The sequence below is a fragment of the Anopheles ziemanni genome, chromosome 3, assembly GCF_943734765.1.
Source record: "Anopheles ziemanni chromosome 3, idAnoZiCoDA_A2_x.2, whole genome shotgun sequence".
NCBI classification, from domain to species: Eukaryota; Metazoa; Arthropoda; class Insecta; order Diptera; family Culicidae; genus Anopheles; species Anopheles ziemanni.
Window position 1 is genome coordinate 13,483,777 of NC_080706.1, and position 23,300 is coordinate 13,507,076.

The following is a 23,300-nucleotide window of genomic DNA, read 5'->3' on the forward strand; positions in this document are numbered from 1 at the left end:
CAATAAGGCAATTTACACCAGCCCCTAACCGACTGGTGCTTATGTTGCGAAAATAACAATACATGGATGGATGGGGGCAAGCGTAAAACAAAAACCAAAAACGAAACAAAAAACACGCGAAAAAGTAAAAATACAGTGGATAACAAACCAAAACGCTGAGGCGCTGAACGGACCCAACAACTCATCCTGGAGCACGCAGAGACAAATGGTAAGGACACGGAAGCGGAGAGATGAACAACGAAACAGAAAAACAGCGCGAAATAACGACATGGGGGCCATGGGCCTTGTTGTTTCGGGGCTCTCGCCATCGTTCGTTGGCCAGATGCTGGGATGGGGCTCGCCAACAAGGGGAACATTATTTCGGCCGCTCTCGGGGGTTCATTTTCGATCACCCCAAAATTTACTACTTCCTTTGACGCGGGTCAGTTAAGAGGGCGAAAAAGGGCGTAGGTTCAGGTCTCGTTTTTTTTTTTTTGGTGGAAGCTTATTTTGTACACCAGAAGGAATTGAGAAGTGGACTGCGAAAGCACGGACACCAGAGACACCATCGATCGATCGGGCGGACGATGTGTAAATTAAGAGGGTAAAATAAACTAGTTACCACCGGGAGGGAGGGGTCGGTCGAAGGGCGAAATATTAATAACGTTTCCAATAAATAAATATTGGTGATTTAATGTGAAACTTAAATATTTTTCCTCACCGCCTCGGAACTACTACCGTCCCGGGAGGAAGTGGTCGTCAAGGAGGAAAAAGGGCCAAAAACAAGACCAAAAGATGTGAAAAAGGGTCTCTTGGTGATAAACGGTTACGATGAAACGGTGAAGTGAAAACCGTCCGGTTATGGCGGGCGAGTTGGGATGCTGGAAGGAAAGTCAATTATAATACGTTGTATAATCAACACTTCATAACTCATCGCTTAAGCCGGGACGTAGGGTTCGTACGTGTCCGAATCTGTGGCGTGGAGTGCGTTAAAATTTAGCACATTAAATTGGAGGAATGCATTTGCCGTGGGCTGCAGCAACCACTGCATTCGTTGGTGCACTGAAATAAAAGTGTTGAATCGTTGAACGCATTCGCTTCGTGGCTGCTCCGTAAGCTTTCACGCTGCTCCTCGGGCAGCGGGAAGGAGTTGGCCCATTTTGAGCAGAGGCGGCGGCATCACGGGAACAATTTGTGGCTACTTCTCATGCGTACCGTGCCACGCCACTGTTCTGCGGGGTGTTTTATAGGGCGACCGTCAAATGCTAATAACCGTGCGCCTTCCGCCTTCCACCGTTGCGCTAGGATGGGCTATTTGGAGAATGTGCTGTTCGATTCCCGGAAAAACTATAAACTAATGTGAATTCATAGTTTTTCGGTTGCTGCCGCTCCTTGCGTTAAGCGTGTGAAATCGGTACGCGTTAGCTACGTTCTACAGGGTGATTCTAAATAATAGCCATCGGGTATGTTGTATAAATATGAATGATTTTACAGGTTAGAGGCAAAATGTTAGAGTCTTTACCAAACCTCGTTACAAGTTTTTTGAGAATTTGTTTTTCTTGTTTAATTCGATATTGCCATTATGCTGTCAAAGAGTTAAAATATGTATTATGTTTTATTTAAAAGTACATCATTTTTATTCATGTTTTCAAAAAGAGAACTTTGATTTTATTTTAGCTACTATCGTATATAATTTTACCCTTTTTAGGGAAAAATATCATTACAGCTGGGTTGTCATGTGGTTGATAAGGTTTATCCCCTTTATATTCACGTTCGTTGAGAGCCGTGTTCACTGAGCAATTCTATGTTCAACACTGTGTTATTCTGTCATTTTGTCCACACGGTGAGCGAAAATAGAATGGATCTTATCACTTGACACCATCAGACCGTAGGGGCAGTTTATTCATTCTCCACGGGTCCACCGGTGTCGTTGGGCTGCCCCGAGTTTCGCGGTTCCCGGAACGAAAGCCCACATCCAACATCGAGGGTCCACGATGCCCGCGAGGGGAAGCCGAACTCAAGGGGGTAGATTAGCTTTATGGCAAGCGGGCAGCCTCGGAGGCAGCAACTTCCAGGAACAATAATTATACCGAAACAAAACACAGTAAGTACCTACCGCCAAGACGGCGTCTGCCCCTTTCCCCGCCGGTGCCAAATGGCCAATGTGGACTGAATGGAGCAATTTAAATTCCATTACTTTCCGATGGGCCGTTTGGCCCGGGTGGATAGTGACTCATCCGTGCGATGACGTTTAGCTTTTTGTTTTCGGCTCGATCGACCGATGCCTTCGACCAGTCAGCTTTCATGTTTTATTTTCGTCCCACAACATCGGCAATCAATTACGGTCCAATAGGAAAATTATATTAATTCCAGCCAGAGCTATGAAGTCGGTTTCGCGTGCGCCACGGTTTGGCCGACGGAATGACTTCTCGAAATTGGCCATGCCAGAGACAGACCGCCAGGGAGGCCGATCGGGGCGGAGGGTTTTTGTTCGCACGCTAATGCGTGGTGCACAAAATTGAAGGTTACTTTTCTACGGTCGGCAATCTAATGTGGGTTGCTGAGCTCGATCATCGCTCGCTCAGGTAAGGAAGCAATCGTGGCGTATTAGGATCTGTTCCAGGAAGAGCATGGGAATGATATTTAATTTGGTCTAATTTGTATCATTTTCTCTGCGGATTTTATATTCATTCACGCAAGCGTGTCGTTGGTGAATAACAGGAAGGGTTCCTCACAGTTTACCTTAAAATTGTGTAATTTAAGTGATATAAAAATAAGTTCACATTTGGACAGTCGTTCAATAGTATTTGTTTGTAACCAAGATAACATTATATTTATTCCGATTGATCGGTTGTTCGTGAGAGACGTTAACTTGATTTTCATCTCAGATTTAATCCACCTGCTTGAAAATCGCAATTTAATCATCACTTATCTAAAAGGATTAATTTCGACAGTGCTTTTGGAGGTGTCGAATAGTCTCGCCACAAATTGTGCACCAAATCCAGTCGTTCGGCTTCATCTTCTTTGAACAACGTGCATATGTACATAAATATTTGTATATTTGATACGTGTAGCTTTTAAAGGTGTGCAATGAAGCTGTTTCAAATAATTAAATATAATTATTACCAGTGCGATTATGTCATCATAATCGTTCAAATTGGTCAAATCATTTACAAGTCCGATGGAATGGAAGATTATAGGTTCTTATCAATATACATAATTTCAAACCGACAAAGTTCTGAAGAACTCGAGATCATCTCATCCACGATCGCCTATATTTCCCTTGTTTTGTGACTTTCATGCTTTTTTACTGCACTTGGTTAATTTGGCCTTCTTCTACAGTTTAACCCACTGTTTAAGATTTATGTCTCACACTGTCCTTTGTGGGATGTACATTAATCTGGTCGTGCATAAGGTAGCCTGCGCTGCTTCACGCCGCTCGTTCGCCCGGCTCTGTTCCGGTACCAGATGGTCAGCGAGGGCAAAAACACGGCCAAAACTTGCCAGCGCAATAATAACGCGATCGATTAGCATCTAAAGGTTGGAAACTAGCACCACCAGAAAATGCATTATGAGGTCGATGGAAGAAGAAAGAAAGAAAAAAAACACGGGCGTAATACGAATGACTAAAACCAACCAAATCAACCATCTTTTTCAGTCTCGTTCGGTTTTTTAATGCTGCTCGCCGGGTCATCGGATGTTTTGGTCTTTTTCCTCCGGCCGGCACGGAGTTGGGTTCGAACAAACAAATTAATATGAACCTTCCAAAAAGGTGACCATCGAAAAAAAACGGGGTGAAAAAAACTCCAACCCGAGCGGGTTAACTAACTATCGAGCCCAAACGATCTCCAGCTCATTTATCATATTACAAAGCAGACTGTCATTATTAAGAAATAAGTTCAACCGAGAACAACTTTATTTTCTTTTCGTGCTGTTGGCTGCTTCGCTACCCTCCTTGCTGCCACTCCTCCGCTGGTATTTGTTAATGTTTTGTTTGGTCCCGTGCATGATCAATTTCATGGTGTGATTCCCGGGTTTTCCTTCACCTTTCCTGCGCGATCCTGCGGCGAACATGCGCGGGTTTCCACCGCCGGTCAGCCGCAACTCGTAGCTCGCAAGGCTTTCGGCTTGGAGGCGTTATGCGCATTGTCGTCGGCCACCGTCATCATCTTCATCATCGAATTCGGGGTGTACGATCGGCCGGGACCCTAGTTAGCCGGGTTGTAAATCAATTTGAATTTTCTCCTTCGGGACAATTTCGGTGATTATTAGCCTTTCATGGCGATACCCGCACCGGAAGAGTGGCTCGAGGGAAAGCTGGCTAATTTGAAGGTTACGGATACGGCCTCCGAATTTGAAATTTGCGGTAGGACTCATTATCTGTTAACAGCAGTGGGTCATTTTGCGGTGACTGCGAATGCAAGCGAGTTGTCCACCCCCGTTGCCTTCGGAAGGCATATTAGCATTAGAACGACGAGCAACGGCAGCACCGGTCAGTGATAGCCGTGTCACAAACGCTGGCCCAGCCCCGAGGTCCAGGTAGTGTCGGTAAAGATCATCGGTAGAGATCATCTCCGGACGAAGGTATACGGCCGGAGGGCGGAGTCAGTAGATTATCTTCTCTTATTGTCAGCTCGATTGTCCCGCGGAGAAGGGCTCGGCCGTGCGACAATCGTGTTTCGTTCCTTCGTGTCCATTTTCTGCGTCACCTAAAGGCTGCTGGCGGCTTATCCCGAGCGGCCAGAGGGGGTCCCGGACACCAACACCCAAAGCGAGGCCAACAACCAAGGGTCATTTGTTTGTTCTTTCGCAGATCAACGGTGTTTTTTTTACCGTCGAACAAATATTAATACAATTATGCTAATCGGCTTAGCCGTGGCCCGCACAACCTGACTGCACAAGCGCTTTTGGCCTCCGTTGCTAATGGGATTTACATGACACATTTTTTTTTGGTCCCTCCTTTCCGGGTTTCAACGCCGAACCCGGTGGCACACCTTTCCAAGGACTGATTTGGAAAAATGGTTTGCAAAATGGCAGCGAATATGCGGAAGCCTTCTATTTGTTATGTAGCATTTGTATTTGTCCTTGGAGTTGTTTTACAACAAGCTTACAGATGGTTTCTACTAACGAAAGAATATTAAGTTGATTAAACTCACTATTTCTTCCTTCGGTACAAATACTTGGTAATCAATATCTCTCCTAGTTTATTATTTCAAGCGAAACTTCTTGTCTAAATCTCTACTTTCAACCAAACCTCTCCGGTTTTCGACCACAAGTGTAATGATATGTTGCTTCTTCACTCGCAGCAAAACCTGCAACCGAATTGCAAAGATTTCGTCGGTTGCCAAATATTTATTCGTTTAGTTTAAATACCATTTTAATCGCGCTCAGCCGGTCTGTGTAATTATTTATGATTTATGGCTGGTAAGTATAACCGTCGTCTTCGCGAGTAAATGATAAATGCCCGAAACGGTTGTCTATTCATCTGTAAACGTGCACGCCTTCCTTCTTCTTTCGGTGTCAGCGCTCGTGAGCTTACGACGTTCGTACCACGTTTGTTCTGTTTATTTCCCCTTTCGGGCTATATTTGGTTTGTCCCGGCCGTAGAATACTCTTATCGATTAGAAAATGCTATAGTTTTATTTCTATACTTATCACATGTATGTTTGAATTTTTGTAGACGTAATGATGGATTTAGATAAATAGAATATATCAAGATTCCTCCGATTTCTGAAAATAAATGCTTCATATCTAAGGGAATGCTATTGAGAAAGCTATAATTAAAGCATTGATTCATAGGATAAAGCAAATATGGATAAGACAGCCAATTCATGAGTCACTTATGATTATTATGTGTGTAAATAATAAAGCAAAGCAACTTCAGTTTGATGGGTGCAAAAGACTCCCTTTTCCATCCCCGGTCCGTGCGCTCGAACGCTGCCCATTTCCGTACGATGATCAATCATGATTAAGAAAATGCACACTTGATCGTATCAAAATCACGTGTGTGCACGAAGCTCGATCGTCGACATTAAGCTCACGACTCCCATTGATACACACACACACACACCGAGGGATAGGACGGGGCTGGAAAGAAAAGCCAAATAAATCGAAGACGCACAATACGATCGTTTCAATTTCTCGCTCCGAAACGAAAGCGAGGGTACCACATTTCCAATTTTAAATAATAAAATTAATTGAATGATTTGTCACGGTACGCGCGGCCGTCGAGTTCCAAAAATGTCGATGAGTCCCGGCCACGTCCCCCGTCCACCCGCAGGTTTATTGTAATTTGAATGTCCAGCGCGTTCCATCAATCGCGTTTTTGAAGCGCAAAGTCACATGTCATCCCAATCAGAGGGATAATAAATCAATCGGGACCCCAGCCACAGCCATATTTTCAGGGCTCGGCCGGGCCGCTTGGACGAACTGCTCGGTTTGGTTCGGTTCGTTTCGGGAACAGACAATTACAGAACCGACCAAGTCGAGCGCCCGTTCGCAGCTGGGGGAAGGAGTGAAGGAGTATTATAAATTTGACACATTAATCTACTATATGGGCTTCGCATCTACTAACCGGAGTGGCAGCTTCGCCACAAACCGACAGGATCGAGAAAGACATTCCTTGTTGATGAGATTTGTGTTTGACATTATTTACAACTTCATTCTCTCTTATCGCAGACCATCGAGGGGAAATCATCTCGATAAGTTTATGCGGAGCCGTTGCTTGCAAGGGAGGTTGTTTGAAGTTGAAAACATTAATCTTTGGAACTAACTAGGTAAAACGGCCCGGTTACACGGCCCAGTTACAGGTCCCGGTTCCAGGGCCCGTTGGCAGGTCCTGGTAACACGGCCCGTTTACAGGGCCCGGTAACACGGCCCGTTTACAGGGCCAGGTTACAGTGCACGTTTACAGGGCCCGTTTACAGGACCCGTTGACTGGACCCGGTCACAGTGCCCGGTAACACGGCCCGTTTACAGGGCCCGGTAACACGGCCCGTTTACAGAGCCCTGTAACACGGCCAATTTACAGGGCCCGGTAAACGGCGGTAAGACGGCCCTTTTACAGGGCCCAGTAACACAGCTCGTTTACAGAGCCCGGTAGCACGGCCTGTTTACAGGGCCCGGTAACACGGCCCGTTGACTGGTTCCGGTTACAGGGCCCGGTAACACGAACAATTTACAGGACCCGTTTACATGGCCCGGTAACACGGCCCGTTTACAGGGCTCGGTAAACGGTGGTAACACGGCCCGTTTACAGAGCCCGGTTAAATTGCCCATTTACAGGACCCGTTTACATGGCCCGGTGTCACGACCCGTTAACAGGACCCGCTTACGTGGCCCGTTTGCAGGGCCCGGTAAAAGGCCCGTTTACTGGGCCCAACCTTATGGATGTAGTTTTATTTTGCGTTGGTTATTTTTATTCTGCGTTGGTTATTTTCATCACGTTGAAGAACCACCTTTCCCAAGAGTAAATGCAATGTTCGATTCGAAATTGTCCCCAAAATCACGAAAACGTTTCATTTCGTTTTGTATGCCCAGAGAAAACGGGAACTATTTTACTACGATGGTGCAAACATTATTACGCATACGGTATGGTATACACGGTGGTGCAAACATTATCACGCATACGGTATTTGGTTTCCCTTAGCAACAGAATAGCGGTTAAGGGGAAATTTCGACGCTTAGGGGAAATTTCGACGCGTAGAAATTGTGCATCTTACTTTGGCGCTCGCTTCGCTCGGCATCTTCGCTATTGCTATCTAAGCTCAAGGTAGAAATTGTCGAAATTGTCTGCATCTCACTTTCGCACTCCCTTCACTCGCTTTCAATGCTATTGCTATCTAAGCTCATGGCATGGTGTAACAGTAATTTTAGAGTGGACTAGGTAAAACGGCCCGGTTACACGGCCCACTTGCAGGACCCGTTTACAGGGCCCGTTTACAGGGCCTGTTTACATGGCCCGGTTACATGGCCCGGTAACACGGCCCGTTTGCAGGGCCCGGTAAACGGCGGTAACACGGCCCGTTTACAGGGCCCGGTAACACAGCCCGTTTACAGGGCCCGGTAACACGGCCCGTTTGCAGGGCCCGGTAACACGGCCCGTTTACATGGCTCGGTTACATTGCCCATTTACAGGACCCGTTTACATGACCCGTTTACATGACACGGTAACACGGCCCGTTTACAGGACACGGTTGCAGAATCCATTTACATGGCCCGGTGACACTGCCCGTTAACAGGACCCGTTTACAGAGCCAGGTAACCCGGCCAATTTACAGGACACCGTTACATGTCCTGGTAACACGGCCCGGTAACACGGCCCGTTTTCAGGGCCCGGTAATACGTCCCGTTTACTGGGCCCAACCTTATGGATGAAGTTTTATTATTAATTTTAGTCTGCGTTGGTTATTTTCATCTCGTTGCCACCTTTCCCAAGAGTAAAAGCAATGTTCGATTCGAAATTGTCCCCAAAATCACGAAAACGTTTCATTTCCTTTTGTATGCCCAGAGAAAACGGAAACTATTTCAGTACGATGGTGCAAACATTATTACGCATACGGTAAATGGGGGTACACGGTGGTGCAAACATTTTTACGCATACGGTATTTGGTTTCCCTTAGCAACCGGCTAGCGGTTAAGGGGAAATTTCTACGCTGTAAAGGGGAACCTAACGCGTCAGCACAGTCCATCTCACTTTCGCCCTCCCAACGCTCGCTCACTTCTCGCTATTGCTATCTAATGCCAACGTTACGTCTAACTGTAATTTTAGAGTGGACTAGGTAAAACAGCCCGGTTACACGGCCCACTTGCAGAACCCGTTTACAGGGCCCGTTTACAGGGCCCAGTACCAGGGCTCGTCTACAGAGCCCGTTTACATGGCCCGTTTACACGTCCCGTTCACATGGCCCGGTTACAGGGCCCGGTAAAACGGCCCGGTTACAGGGCCCGGTAACACGGCCCGGTTACAGGGCCCGGTTACATTGCCCATTTACAGGACCCGTTTACAGGACCCGTTTACAGGACCCGTTTACAGGACCCGTTTACAGGACCCGTTTACAGAGCCAGGTAACCCGGCCAATTTACAGGACACCGTTACATGGCCTGATAACACGGCCCGGTAACACAGCCCGTTTTCAGGGCCCGGTAATACGGCCCGTTTACAGGGCCCGGTTAAAGTCCCGTTTACTGGGCCCAACCTTATGGAAGTAGTTTTATTATTAATTTTATTCTGCGTTGGTTATTTTCATCTCGTTGCCACCTTTCCCAAGAGTAAATGCAATGTTCGATTCGAAATTGTCCCCAAAATCACGAAAACGTTTCATTTCCTTTTGTATGCCCAGAGAAAACGGAAACTATTTTTGTACGATGGTGCAAACATTATTACGCATACGGTAAATGGGGTACACGGTGGTGCAAACATTATCACGCATACGGTATTTGGTTTCCCTTAGCAACCGCCTAGCGGTTAAGGGGAAATTTCTACGCTGTTAAGGGGAACCTAACGCGTCAGCACAGTGCATCTCACTTTCACCCTCCCATCGCTCGCTCACTTCTCGCTATTGCTATCTAATGCCAACGTTACGTTTAAGCGCAATTTTAGAGTGGACTAGGTAAAACGGCCCGGTTACACGGCCCACTTGCAGAACCCGTTTACAGGGCTCGTTTACAGGGCCCGGTACCAGGGCTCGTTTACAGGGCCCGTTTACAGGGCCCGGTTACATGGCCCGGTAACACGGCCCGTTTACAGGGCCCGGTAACACGTCCTGTTTACATGGCCCAGTTACAGGGCCCGGTAAAACGGCCCGGTTACAGGGCCCGGTAACACGGCCCGGTTACAGGGCCCGGTAACACGGCCCGTTTGCAGGGCCCGGTAACACGGCCCGTTTACATGGCCCGGTTACATTGCCCATTTACAGGACCCGTTTACAGGACCCGTTTACATGACCCGTTAACATGACACGGTAACACGGCCCGTTTACAGGACACGGTTGCAGAATCCATTTACATGGCCCGGTGACCCGGCCCGTTAACAGGACCCGTTTACAGAGCCAGGTAACCCGGCCAATTTACAGGACACCGTTACATGGCCTGGTAACACGGCCCGGTAATACGGCCCGTTTTCAGGGCCCGGTAATACGGCCCGTTTACAGGGCCCAACCTTATGGAAGTAGTTTTATTATTAATTTTATTCTGCGTTGGTTATTTTCATCTCGTTGCCACCTTTCCCAAGAGTAAATGCAATGTTCGATTCGAAATTGTCACCAAAATCACAAAAACGTTTCATTTCCTTTTGTATGCCCAGAGAAAACGGGAACTATTTTACTACGATGGTGCAAACATTATTACGCATACGGTAAATGGGGTAGACGGTGGTGCAAACATTATCACGCATACGGTATTTGGTTTCCCTTAGCAACCGGCTAGCGGTTAAGGGGAAATTTCTACGCTGTAAAGGGGAACCTAACGCGTCAGCACAGTCCATCTCACTTTCGCCCTCCCATCGCTCGCTCACTTCTCGCTATTGCTATCTAATGCCAACGTTACGTTTAAGCGCAATTTTAGAGTGGACTAGGTAAAACGGCCCGGTTACACGGCCCAGTTACAGGACCCAGTTACAGGACCCAGTTACTGGGCCCGTTTACAGGGCCCGTTTACAGGACCCGTTTACAGGATCCGTTTACAGGGCTCAGTAAGGGGCATGTTGACAGGTCCCGGTAACACGGCCCGTCTACAGTTCCCGTTTATAGTGCCCGTTTACAGGGCCCGGTAAGTGGGTCCGTTTACAGGGCCAGTTTACAGTGCCCGGTTACACGGCCCAGTTACATGACCCGGTTACAGGGCCCGGTAACACGGCCCGCTTGCAGGGCCCGTTGACAGGTCCCGGTTACAGGGCCCGGTAGTACGGCCCGTTTACGTGGCCCGGTAACACGGCCAGGTTACACGCCCCAGTTACAGGATCCAGTTACTGGACCCGGCTACAGTGCCCGGTGACACGGCCCATTTACAGGGCCCGATAAAAGGCCCATTTACTGGGCCCAACCTTATGGATGTAGTTTTATTGTTGATTTTATTCTGAGTTGGTTATTTTCATCACATTGCAACACCACCTTTCCCAAGAGTAACTGCAATGTACGAAAAAATTATCCCCCAAATCAAAAAGTTTCATTTTCTTCCTATTACAAACTTTGAATTAAACTGTGTAGCAGATTTCCGCTTTGCTTTGTTTTATTTTCTAGCAAAGTAACCATCGATCATCAAAGTAACCATCGATTACCAAAAAATCGTTCAACATTCATCAGCTCGTGGAACCAATCAGAGCGCAAGGAAAATTTCCTCTTCCATCCTGCATATTTGGTATCCTTAGCAACAGCATAGTGCGTAGGGGAACCTAACGCGTTAGCACAGTGCATCTCGCTTTCGCGCTCGCTTCGCTCGTTCACCTTCGCTATTGCTATCTAAGCTTAAGGTCGAAATTGTATCTCGTTTTCGCGCTCGCTTCACTCAATCGTGCTGTCTAATGGAACCACTCAGTTAGCGGAGTTTGTATACGGGATAAAGCTATTGTCTTTTTTTTTTATCTCAATAATTTCAGGAAAAGAATTGGGGGCAAATGAAAAAAAAAACAATCCCAGAATAATGAAGTACAAATAATGTATCACACATCGTTTAAAATGGCGTGAGTCACTCTATTTGAGGCAGCTTATAAAATTGCTCATTTCTAGGAGAGCCAATTTTTTTTCCTTGCCAAAAATTTTGCTTTTTTTCTGTCGTTGAGTACGAATAATTTTAAGCACCTCGCAGGCATCGTTGAATCAATTCCGGGTGTTTCTCGTTTTTCCCTCCAAACACCACACTCTAATTTCTGTAATTTACCTAATCGCAGATAAACATCTATAATCGACGGTGGTAAATAGTGCTGCGTTTTGCTCGCGTTAGGTGTTCTGTGTTGTTTTTTCAGCGGTTTGTGCCCATTTCCCACTGTGTCCGGGAAAGACATTTTTTCTCCCCATTTTCAAACGATCTGGTCGCGGGGATTTCGGCGGAGAACTACCGGCGGAGCGATCGGTGCCGCTGAGGAAGCTCACACGACGCACGGCGTATATCGATATAAATCAAAACCGGAGAAAACGCCAATAATTACCGGGTTACCAAACGGGGTTGAGATGTGTGTGTGTTTTTTTTTCGGTGGTTGTTTTGTTGTTTTCCTCGCGCAGCAACTCAGCATTAAGTCAAATGCCTCTTTTGGGGTACGATGGACCGGAGCTACGGATTCGAATCGTCTAATCGAATACATCCTTAAGACCGTGGCTCCGTTTGGGAGCAGGCTTCGACCAGGCAAACCTATCCCGCTTCTCTTACCTTCCCGTCACCTCCATGCTCCGGGCAGCATCCAAACATCGGGGCGCGCAATTTGCTGACGCTGGTAATGGGCTTCGAAAACTATCCGGCGCCAACCTGATTCGGCGTGGATTAGAATGCAGGGCGCTTCTAGAATTCCCACCGCCCCAGACGCGGGTCCGGCACCGTGACTCTCGCAAACGCCAAGCTTATAACGCAAGACGCTCGCACCAATAAACAGCAAATTACACTTAATGATGTCTAATTTGAAATGTTTAACGTTAATCTTCCCGGCTAATTGAGTGGGCTGTTATTAGATTTTCTAATCTTTCATTATAATTAGATTTATCAAAGATCGAAAATTATAGGTGCAGGGCTCCAGCCCGGTGCGTGCGTGCGTGCTTGTGCACTAGGTTTACCGGGTGGGTTTGTTTGTTGGTTCGGAAGGAGGCAGATTTTGGGCTTTTACCCTTCCCTGCAATGGTCACGGTGTTTAACGACCGAATGGAGGAAACATAGAACTCACGATGGTCTGGGAAAATATCGAACGAATGGAAGGCGAAGATGGCAGCATCCCGTCCCGGCCAGGTCATACGTTCACACCGCGAGCAGTGGAAGCTTATAATTTCTGCTTTTATGACACATTTTAGTGCCGTTCGTTGCACGGTTCATGAGTCCTCCGAACCTTGGTCCAGTGGTCAGAAGGGAGCGCGGGAGTGACAATTTGCGACTTCAAAATGTCCCATAATCAGGACAGTTTTTTAACGCGTCGTAACTCGTTTCCTTCCACCTCCTTCGCTCGAACAGTTCGCGCGTCCAATCGATCGCACATGGAGGAACAATTAATAACGGCTTTACGACCGTCATCATTCTCCATTATGGCGTTGCCTTTCGCTTCGTCAGCAAGGCTCCTAGGCGAAGAACAGCCACCTTGGTCCTGTGTCTGTTGCGATTTCGTTGCCGTCGTTGGCTCCTGTTGTGCCGGTTTGTGACAATTGCGATCGTTCTCTCTGGTGCGAACATAGCGCCTGTCGAGTTGTTCCATATTATGGAGTAAGCGAGTTCGCGTTTTCTTCACTTTATCGAGGTCCTATTATAAGCGATCACTACAATGGAAAACAAAGCGACGAACCCTCTGGTTTGGCAATGGTTTATTAAGTCACTTCCTGAGAGTCGAACCTGAGATTGGTGCCTGGTTATTGTCCAATCTGAGCAATGAGTTTAGCTACGACCGATGATCTAAACTAATAATATAAATTCTTCCTTGTTTTTGTCTCCGTGATGCTTTCATCTTATTGGAGTATAGCAAAAAGCGGTCGTTCAGCAAAATTGATATGGTGTCATTTATTCGGAATCTGTTTTGAATGATCGAGTGATAAATGTTTAGAGCCCTTGCAAAACAATACCAAAGTGTTGATGACAAATATTCGATTTTATTTGTTTTTAAAGTAGTGAATACTCTCTTAAGCACTTTTGAGCATGGACAATGTTTAGTACTGGCGGACTTATGAGAAAGGAGTCTCAAAAGCTACATGATTTTAGTTCATCGAAACTCTCGAATATCAGAAGACTCAACATTTTTTGTGCCACGAAAAAAATATTGTTTTCTCTTTTATTTTATAAATTTGTTTTGAACGTAACATTTCCTTACATTACATTAAAATACGTACTGTTATTTATAATTAGTTGGCCGGATACTGTTTTGCTTAATAATGTCTTTCAAATGTCAATTTTTGACAATCCTACGAATATGTCTATTGAAGAAGACATTTTATGAACTGTAGTTTCAGATTCGCAGAGTCAATACATTTTAACTAGTTTTAGAATGAATCAGTCAACTTGTTACCAACGAAATGTTTTTAATGCAAATTTCTTTGCCTTATTTAATTAATGGATCGATTATCTTTCTTGCTTATCCTCATTACTCCTTGGAAATTGACACGAAACCTTATTAGCTTTTACGGCTTGAAATTTATTTCATTTTAATACGAAACGAACAATCCGCTCGCAATTCGAATCGGTCCGTAAATTGAAAGAATGCCGTATTTATGACGGGAGGAACAATTTGAATAATCTCACCGGACACCGGCCGGGACTGGTGCGGCTGTAAACGGGCCGGTTCTGTCGCTTATAGTCCATCAAAACTGTGGGAACGCATGTTCGGTTTGATTATGTCCCTGTTCCTTCCGTCACCCCCCACCGGTAGATGCCTTCAAACGGGCACCGAGGGGGAGGGGGAACAGGATGATAGACGGGAAGCAGGCTAATTTGGATCATTTTATCTGAAACCGAGGCGTCCGCGTTCCTGCCCCAACGATCCCCAGGAACGTTCGAATCATTTATCGGCGCTCTTTAATGAGCGATTCATTTTGGGCAAATTAAAATAAGCTCAATATAAAAAAATATATGTTTCGGAACTGGACGTTCTGGCAAGTGACGCTTTCGGGGCAGTGGGAGCGAGGGTGAGAAAGGGTAGTAATAAAAACATCGAACTTGCGCGGCCATCGAATGTCGGCCACGGCATCCCACCGGTCGGCTCGTTAGGACACGCTGTTCCCGCACTAAACATGTTCCGAAGAGGTAAAAACAACACTTCTAGTTTGTTTTGCGTCCCCCGTACCACCATCCCCGCTCCACCGGAAAGGTTTAAGAGAGTGAGTTGTCTCGTTTCTTCAGTGTTCCTCTTCGTCGTGGTGCTTTGAAATTTTACACTTCGCCCCGTTGGTGAAGTGTTGGACGAGGGTTCTCACGGAAGCGGATCGCGAACCCGCCGTCCCGATGTGTGCGCCCCATGGAAGCAGTTTTTATAGCAGTTAAGAGTAGCATCCAAACACCCAACAGCAACCCGCTCAGCATCCCGGGGTGCTGCTGCTGTTGCTGCTGTTACTCGTGTGTGTGTCTCTGTGTATGCACGCGCGCGCGCACGATGCATCAACGACCGACGACCGGAGGGAGGCCGGAGGAAGGTTTAAAACACCAAAACCATGCACAATAAATTTGTATAAATTCGACCATAAAACAGTGTGATATCTCTAACATTTTCTCTTGTTGTCCCAAACCAAACCGGGAACGGAATTTCGTTCGTGCGTTCGTTGCCACAGTTAGCGGAGGAGGTTGGCTGTTGGTTCTTTTGTTTTGAGAGTTTGCCTTTCGTTCTACACCTCCGGATATTTTCTCGGAAGCCACAAGACGAGGGACGCATCGTATCTGGACCGATCTGATTACTGACAAGGGGTAGCTTATTAGTGTCTAAGCGAGCTGCGCACGTTTCGGTTGGAATTGGCTGTGTCGCGGACCCGATCACGGACCAATAAACTGTGACAGAACGCCGAGGCTACGGCTTAATTAGTGATCGAAAATGTTTTACAAGTGAATGCAAGGATCCGCCTGGGGTAAGACAACAGCAGGATCAATTTAATAATTGCTTATTTCGATTCATTCTCTTAGTTAATTGTTTGTGATAATAGAATTGCATGTCCGTCAGAGTCTCAAGTTTCTTCTTTAAGAGGAATAATTTACTACGTTGCAGAGAAATAGTTAGAGTCAAACTTTCGTGACCGAAAAGCAAATACATTTTAATTATCTAACCACTTTCTACCCGCCCGTCAGCTTGTTCAGAGAGATTCAAACTAAGAAAAATAACTACATCCATCTTCACAAAAACAAGAAGACAATCAAATTAATAACAAATAAATAATACACGAGATAAAGATGTCGACAGTGTCAAGCATCGCTGTTATAATAAACGAAGACATTAATCAAGTGAAAGCCGTCCTGACGAGCCAATCGTCCCGTCAGCGTTCGATCAAATCGGCGACTCATCTAGTGGCCATTCTCACGATCAAAATAATTCCATCATCCCCCTCAGCAACAGGTGTAATCGATAGCCGCGTGTTCGCCCTGCCAGTCCTCCAGGTTGGACTGCTTTCGTCCGGAATCGTGTTGACAGTTCATGCTGCATAATCAATTCAAAATGATGTGATTTGAATAGCGCTTTCGGACTCGCCAACTGGAAACTTGCCCCCTGCGCTCGGTTTAGGGTGAACGTCCCGGCAGGGAAGTTTTCGTTCGGGTTGGTTCCTTTCGGCTCGGGAAGCAAGTGGTACGGCTGTGCGAAGCAAAGATCAGACGAGATCGATTCGGCTTCCCACACCCCGGCATGGCGGACGTGTGTGTGTGCCCGCAACGGATTTATGTTCATTCAGGCTCGAATTTTATAATTTTCCACATAATTTAATACGTTATTTGGTTTTATTATGCATAAACATTTACGGCCGCTTGCTGCTTTATATCGGTCCGGTTTCGGGCCGGCGTTGGGAATTGGCGCAACGGAACCGAAACTATGACTGAATATGAATTATTTAATTAAAGGCTAACGCCGTGGGTTTGAGCTGTGGATTCGGTTCCAGCAAGTGTCCCGACTGGGCGCATTTTACGAGCCTTGATTTTTGCTTAGCAGAACTTCGTCCCAGCGATTCTTCGCAGAATTTCTTTGGTTTGATTAAGTTGCCAAATGTTTGACCCAACATTTTAGGTTATCGACGATTGGCGAATGGCATTCCCACAAATGTTGCAAATTTTATGCGCCACTCATTTGTCAGGGCACTATGTGTGTGTGTATTTTTATTCTGCATTAAAATGTTCGGCCTGCCCAAATGCGATCGATCGATTTACGGTGGGAAACACTTCTTTCCGCGCGGGTTCCTTTGACTGCCCAAATAATTCCATCAAGAACTCCTTTCGTGCACTTTTTTCCTCGCCACAACGACACAGATCGGTTGTCCACTTGTCGATGGGCAACCCGTTTGGAGAATTGTTTTTTTTTTTGAGAAGTGCAGGATCAAACTTTACGAGGCCGACCGTCATGTTGGGTCCTGGGCGAGTTGGTTTGTCATAAAAATGTACTGCTGGTAGGGCAACTCTGTGGCAAGTTTACGACCCATCGGTGCACCGGTGAACCGGTGCTGCACGCCGTCGCGGTGCATAATAATCGGGCAAAATGTGAACGATTAGGAAGCGACGGCGCGGTCCGACTCTGGGTGGAAAACCGTATAGGCGGCAGGCGGCGATATGTAAGCATACGGGAAGACGTATTTATGAGACATGCGGGTTACGATGTGGAGATAATTTTATTTAGCCCGGCTCTGGTAAGTTGCATTTTCGAAAGCATATGTTGGAATACCTAATTGCGGACGACACAATGTACGCTTAACATGACATGAAGCGCATTTAAATGTACCGCTGGCGAATGTTAAATTAAGATAACAAATTGAACGTTTGAATTAATTTAAAGGTGGGAAAACGGTTATATAAGAGAATCATATTAAGAACTTATAGAATGTTCCTTTATTGCAATAACTACTATATTTTTTAATATTGTGGAAACCCGATACCGCATGAAACTTTTACAATCTACAAGACTGAAGAGCGCACACAAAGAACAAACAAAATAATATAAATTACTGCTAATTATTACTGATTGCTCCGATACATACGGTCGATAGAGGCGCACTGGAGTTGCCTTTCTGCACGACGTTCTCGGTGCGGGATTTGCGAGCGGAAAACCCGATCGAAAAAGGACGGTTGCTGCAAGCGAAAGCACTGAGCGCGCGCGCACTATAATTTATCGATCGTGATTTGCTGCGCGATAGACGTGTCTTGGGGATTAGTTGAAGAAATTTTCCAGAACCACGTAGGTCTCGAACAAAATCACTCCAACCGCAGCGCATCGGGAACCAAGTGTCTTTGGCAGGAGAGAGGGAAAGGCGGCTGGTAGTTCTGGGAATCTGGGTGTCGGTGGAAAAGCATATTTGGGGGGAAGGAGACTCTGTGCCAGGGAGATGGGTGGAGATGGTCGCGAAGACGATGCCGCCGGTGACGGAGGTAAACTTGTTATTTACAAATTGATTTTAACAAACATGATTGTTTTCCGCGCCATTTGCGCCTGTTACAGTTCTGCTTCCAACTAACTAACGGACTCCCATCGCCTCGGGCAAAGCACAGGAAAGTGGGCAAGGGCGTCGCTAAATGTGGTCAAATAAACTGTCCCTTTTTTAACCTAATTTACCTATTGAGTTTTAATATTTAACTGACAAAATACAGAATTTTATTTAAAATCCTAAATCATAATGCCATGTGGTGGTAAATTCATGTTATCAAGACAACCATGGCATTAGAAAACTAGTGGCTTTTGAATAACTAATTAATAGATATTGGGGGGTGCCCATGGCGCAGCGGTAGCGCGAGGAAACACCACACCACAGGTGTGGGATCGAATCTCGAGTCTGGCACCCTCCGGTATTACGAACGGCTGACCACCGATCTATAATATACCGTCTTTCGGTCACACAAACTCTCTTCGGAGAGAGGCCTTGTCCCACTAGGGGATGTCGTGCCACATAAAAAAAAAAAAAAAAATTAATAGATATGTAAAGCAACAGTAATTATTTTAATTATTGCACAACGTTAGTTACGATTAAATATTTACAAATAAATTGTGGACAGGAACCCAAGTTTTTTTAAATAACTTAGAAGTGTATAATATTTTGACTTTCTTCACGTCCGTTTTCGCCACAGTGTTCTCTTACGGATTAGCTGAGGATTATTGGAATCATCAATGCTTCCCTTTGAGTGAGATGAAATGGCTCGCTGGCATCGCGAGCAACTCCGAGCAATATCGAACCCGTTGTTAGTTAGTTGACCGTAATTTTCATCCCCCTCCGCTCATTTGCTCCCACCCATTTCCGCTGATCCTTCTCATGTAATCCGATCGTAAGCGGTGTTGTTTGGTTTCGCTCCTCATTCGCTCGCTTGCTTGCCTTGCGAGTTGGTACGGAACAGGAAAGTGTAATAAAAATTTAAATTAGTACATAAAACAACGCTACAAAATTGCATCCCCGTTCGATCGATCACCGATGGATCGGCTGGTCGGGGGGTTTGATTTCGGTAGGCAAGATCACGGACCGCCGACCACCATTTATCCACCTTCCAGCGGGCGAAAGGTGGTGGTGACGCTTGTGACGCTTGGCTTCGGGGCGGGTAATGATGGGAAAAGTGTGTTAAATTTTCACTCAATCACTTTGAACGCCAGCTAGAGTGAGTGATCGTGTGCTGATCGAAGCCGATCCGCTCCGGATGCAGCGGCATTAGAAAACTCACGATCGCTCTCGCATCCCGTTTCAGGGACCGGGCAATTTCCCCACCGTTGGCGAAGGAAAAACGGATGTTTGAACTGCTTCCCCGTCAGATGAAGGAAGAACGCCGGGGAGCTGCAGAACGTACGGCGTTTTGCATTCCGTTTCAACGAGCGAGAAACCAATCCTTAAGTGTATCCGCGGTACTCTCTCTGCATGCAACTCTGCAGTCACCCTGGCTTAAAGGGCATTCCGGAGATAATTACCAGCTGCGGTGTGTACTGCCGAAGCCGAAGTGATGTGGCTTCCCCGGCTCACCTCGACGGAGTGTGGAGTGTGCAATTTAAGTCGATTTGCTTTCTTCATGACATTAAAACAGTTCCATTTACACACGCTCCTTTCCGGCACTGTGCGTGAGGGCAGCATTCGCAACATTGTAGGCAGTGAATTGTATTTCGGCAAGAGATGTAGAACACGCCTTGCAAGTGCCACAAGAAAATGGTTTGTTTTCCCTCACCCAGCACCCGCCTTGATTTCGTCCCATTCGGAAGCTTGCGATCGCTGAAGGATTTCAATGTGGTCAAGTCTTTGTCTGCACAATCCGGGTGTTGTTTTTCCCTCCCGTCGATAGGATGCAGTTCGTGGAAGCGGACATCACCCGGCCACACCGGGAAAATGTGTACAATTAACGTTAAATCGGACTGCCGCACGGTCACGTCCGCGAACGCCGCGGCCTGCCCGAAGAAGATTGATGGAAATTATAGCCAACGGACGGGGAAAAACGGCTGACGGCAATGATGAACTTTAGCGGACGGGAGGAATCGGTTCTTGTGCGGTGGCCAGCTCGTCCGAACCAGCCCGAGCCCCGGCCAAGCCCGGCTGGAGTCGCGTCGGAGGGTAGAATTATGGCGCACTGGCCGCGAGCGTAGCTTCCAGAAGTTGGCAGTCACTCAGTCCGCCAGTCAGCCGCTGCAGTCAGCGTCATATGTGGTTCAAGGATTTCGCTCCGCTTAGCAGGAGCCGGGGAGAGGTAGGCGGGACGATTTCCCTACGGGGGCTGTTGATTTGAAAGTTGAACGCAAATTGATGATCGCGTGATCGCGAGCCAGCAAATGATCGAAGTGAGGAGAAAACAACAACCGTTTACCATTAAAGTTAAATTAATCTCATTCTGCCGGTTTGCGGAGGGCTTGGGATTGCTTTTTATTCCTGGAAGTGGACGGCGAAGACCCGAGCGAGTAGCCCTGTAGAGGTTTTGAAAACGGATCACTAGAAAGCTCTTGCTTGGTATAGCTCGATGTAGGAGACGCTTGTCTTATGGTTTTCGGAAATAAAATGGGTAAAATTTCATTTTGAAGAAAACATCTCCTTCTATTTGCTCCGTCCATTCCCCTCCACATATGTAAAATTTGAGGAGCTTTTGTTGTACAATTATTTAGATAGTGCTAATCTCATCAATATATGGTCAGCTCTACGGTCGGAAAGCCTAGCTTTCCCGGGCTTTCCGGGATCCTTCCCTAATCCGGGGATTTCTGCTGGTCTTACGGTGGTAATCTAATCAAGAAGCTAACGAAACGACGCCCCCAACCAACCGATCAATCGCCCAAAGCCGAAAACGAACACAGGATACAACACACACACACACACCAGGAAGGTCGGAAACGGGCGCAGAACAAGACAACGAACCCTTCTCAAAGCGTCCTTCTAATCGCATGAGCCAATTTCTTATGGCTGTAAGTAGGCAAAAGGCAGAAAAAACAAATCACGCTGCGTTCGAACACCGACCGATGGATCGATGCGTTGCATCTCCGTCGTTCGAAAAAGGCACCAACCATATTGCCCATATGCCATAACCAGCCGAAAGGTCAGTGGCGGGACATTCCCAGGACTCGCTCCGGTGGCCATCGAAGCTACCGGGTAAAGCCGTTCGCCTCCCTTTTGCGGCAGGATTTGCTACCGAAGCAGAAGGTAACGCTCTACTGGCTTGACTTTCTAGCCTTTCCGTGCGAGCGAAGGGATTATCGCCAGCGAAGATAATGATATACTTTAAGACGGGTCCGGGTTCGAGGTCCGGGACGGTGTAAGAAAAAAACCCGGTAAACGCCATTTACCGGTTCGGTGCAGTCGCCCCGGGAGATGGCGGAGAGGAGCGAAGCAGTACGGGGAGAAAGAAAAAGTCAATCCCTTTCTCGTCCTTTGACTTGCTTGAAAGGAAAATAGGAAAGCACCGATCGCACGCATCGGGTTGCAGTTTTTCTCAACGATTTCGGTTTCTCCCGAATGGTCGGCTTAGACGCCCTCGAAGCGCAAAAAAGACGCACCGTTGAAGGATGCATTTTCATGGGCTTTCTCCGTCGGCCACTCGTTCGGCCCGGCCGTCTTTTCTTTTCTTTCCACCCTGAAGGGACCGGGGCCCGAATGCATTGTCCCGTGTAAGTCAAGTGTTTACTTTCAATTTCTTAAAAAACACTCGAGTGCCCGCTTGCCCTGCTCATTAAATGCCACTCAGCAGACCACTTGCTCGCTCGTTTACGGGACAAGAGGCAAAAATTCAAGAAGCTAATCTCTCACTTCAACGTGTTTTTTTTTCCTTGTATGTTCGTCTCGTGTTTTTTCTCCACTTGGTTTTTATGTTTTTTGCCTTTCAATTCTTTACACTCAAGATGACTCTTGGCTGTGGCTCGGACCACCCCCATCGCGTATCGCGTTGGCTCCGTTGTTGGTTGTCAAGAAGCTGAAAAGAACGTCGAGGCGTTTACGGTGACGGAAGGCAATTAGAAAATTGCACAATTTTCCCCTGACATGGTGCTCGTTACGGGGCGGGACGCTGGAGAAATGGGTTTTCGGTTTAATGGCTGCTACCGATTCGAAGAAAGCAGCATTCAGGCTGCTGGCATTAGACATTTTTAAGGAGATTATGAACAAAATTAATGGAACACCCAGAGTGTGGTGGGTGAAGAATTTTGCCCCTACCTGCATAAGTGGAGTCAACAAGCTGGCCTTTTTTTTACGATTCACCTTACGAGTTACCACTTGGAACGAATTGTAGGTTTTTTTTAAACTGTAAACTCGTTTGTGGGACTATCCCTTGTTTCCCACACAAGTCTATTTTATCGTACTTCGTAATCCTACAACGGGAACGATGAAATATTTTTTCATAACGAAGGAAAACAATATTGAATTCGTTACAAGTCTGGAAACAAACAATAATTTTGACATTCGACATTACACGGGTATTTAACTACTACAACCTTTAAGATAATTTTATTGACTGTATTTTGTTTTATATTTTTATTCTTTGCTGTTAAACATGTCCTTCCTTTGAAATCACAAGTAAATTTTTGGTTAAACTATGATTATATTGGATGTTTTCCAACTTACCTAATAAATTGGTATTACAACTCTTACCATCCATTTAAATTTAATGAAATGTATTGCTACCCACTGCTAGGCGTTACGTTATGCCTAAGAATTCAAAACCTACCAGTCGGACATATCACTTCTCCATCTCCTTTTGTCCTCGCTTTTAAGCAAAATGGGGTTCTAAGTTTGCCTACATCCAACGCAAACACTCGCTGAGGACCAGGGAAGCGCTGCCATTCATCAGACAATTTGGAGTCGACGGGGCAGGAATACCGAAACGGAACGCATTTCATTATCATCAGAAGTGATCTTAATTGTCACCGTGTTATATGCCACCTTTTTGTCCCGGCACGCTAAATGGTCGCGAATGGTCGGTCGGTCGGTCTTGGGGGTGATGGAGGGAAGCCGATAGCATCGTTCGCGCGCGGACGAGCGCGGGAGCACCGTCGGTCGGAGGTGCATAATTTTATTGTTTGTCACACTTTG